This window comes from Rhinopithecus roxellana, chromosome 12 (genome assembly GCF_007565055.1).
Source record: "Rhinopithecus roxellana isolate Shanxi Qingling chromosome 12, ASM756505v1, whole genome shotgun sequence".
NCBI classification, from domain to species: Eukaryota; Metazoa; Chordata; class Mammalia; order Primates; family Cercopithecidae; genus Rhinopithecus; species Rhinopithecus roxellana.
The window spans coordinates 120418795-120421012 of record NC_044560.1 but is presented as its reverse complement, the minus strand read 5'-3'; positions in this window follow the sequence as shown (position 1 = coordinate 120421012).

The following is a 2218-nucleotide window of genomic DNA, read 5'->3' as shown; positions in this document are numbered from 1 at the left end:
ATTGCTATAAAGACATACCTGAGTCTGGGTAATTTCTAAAAGGAAAGAGGTTTAATTGACTTATAGTTCTGCATAGCTGGGAGGGCCTCAGGAAACTTAAAATCATGGCAGAAGGCAAGAGAGAAGCAAAGACACGTCTTACATGGAGGCAGGTGAAAGAGTGAACAAGCGAACAGGAAAGAGCCCCTTATAAAACCATCAGATTGAGGGTTGGGTGCGGTGGCTCATGCCTGTAATGTTAGCACTTTGGGAGGCTGAGATGGGCAGATCACCTGAGGTCAGGAGTTCGAGACCAGCCTGGTCAACATGGTGAAACCCCGTCTCTACTAAAAATACAAAAATTAGCTGAGCATGGTGGTGCACACCTGTAGTCCTAGCTACTTGGGAGGCTGAGGCAGGAAAATCACTTGAACCCAGGAGGCGGAGGTTGCAGTGAGCCAAGATTGTGCCACTACACTCCAGCCTGGCCAACAGAGCAAGACTCCATCTCAAAACAAACAACAAAAAAAAAACCCCATCAGATCTGGTGAAAACTCACTATACAATGGCATGGGGGAACCTGCCCCCATGATCTAGTCACCACCCACCAGGTCCTGCCCTGGTCACTAGGGATTATGGAGATTATAATTCAAGATGAGATTTGGGTGGGGACACAAAGCCTAACCATGGTAGGAATTGTGGCTTTAGAATTCCTCACGTTTACCACACTGAGAAGACATTTTTCCAGTGTGGACTTTCTGGTACTCAACAAATGTGTCTTTATACAGAACTTGCCACATGATCTGTACTCATAAGGTCTTCTCCACTATGAATTCTCTGGTGCTAAACAAGATGAGGTCTAATGATAGAGGCTTTCTCACATTCAGCACTTTTTTTTTTTTTTTTTTGAGATGGAGTCTCGCTCTGTTGCCCAGGCTGGAGAGCCGTGGTGTGATCTTGGCTCACTGCAACCTCTGCCTCCTGGGTTCAAGCGATTCTCCTGCCTCAGCCTCCTGAGTAGCTGGGACTACAGGTGTGTGCCACCATGCCCAGCTAATTTTTTTATTTTTTTAGTAGAGATGGGGTTTCACTATGTTGGCCAGGCTGGTCTCGAACTCCTGACCCTGTGATCCACCTGCCTCAGCCTCCCAAAGTGCTGGGATTACAGGTGTGAGCCACCATGCCTGGCCAACACACTCTTAAAGCCTTGATCCTGTGTGAACTGTTTGGTGTATATGGACATCAGAGCTGGAGCCAAATAATTTCCCATAATCACTGCACTCGTAAGGCACAGCTTTGCTGTGAATTCTCTTATTCATTTGCTCTGTTACACATTGTATAGCTGTGTAACTATACAATGTTAGCTGTTATTAAAGGTATCCCAGCACTGACTGCCCTGGTAAGGGTTTACTCCAGCATGGGTTTTCTGATGCTGAAAAATATGTATTTGTGGCAAAAGGCTTTCCCATAATTGCTGTACTTGGAATCTCTTTGTCCAGTGTGAAAAGCCTTCCCACTCTCATTGCTCCTGTGTGGCTCTTCCCCACTGAAAGGGGCCTGATGCTGCCCAAGTTGAGAGTTGACCAAGAAGTATTTCCCACCCTCCTTGCAAGTGAAAACCTTCTGTGACATGCGGGTAAGCATCTAACCAGTTCATGGCACAATTCATCCATTTGTTCACCAGATACATAATTTATTATGTTGCTTATGCATTATACACTGTAACTCCATTATTCCAGCAACTCAAAACTTCATCCAATCACTGGGTTCATCTCACTGTTACAATCTCTAGGGTGTGTTGTCCTTTGCATCAGATTCAAATACTGTTCCTATAGCACAGGAAAACTATAAACACAATATAAATAGTCTCCATTCACATCCAGTATATAGGAGGCCAGGGACACAGTGGAATGACATGGTCAAATTGCTGAAGAAATAACTACCAACTCAGATTTCTATCCACAACAACAGTATTTTTCAGGAAAAGCACAAAATAAGATTATATCTGGTCAAAAATTGGAAATTTAGTAGAAAAGTAACTCTAAAAGTTATCCTTAAGGCCAAAGGAAAGTGATTACAGGTGAAAGGTCTGCAGTGGTAGAAGGAATAAGAATCCAAGAGATGGATGCATCTGCAGATCAATACAATTACTTATTATCTCTATGCAACATGAACAGTATCTCCTAATTGAGCAGAATAATAGAAATGCTATACTCTAATACCAACACGCAATGACATC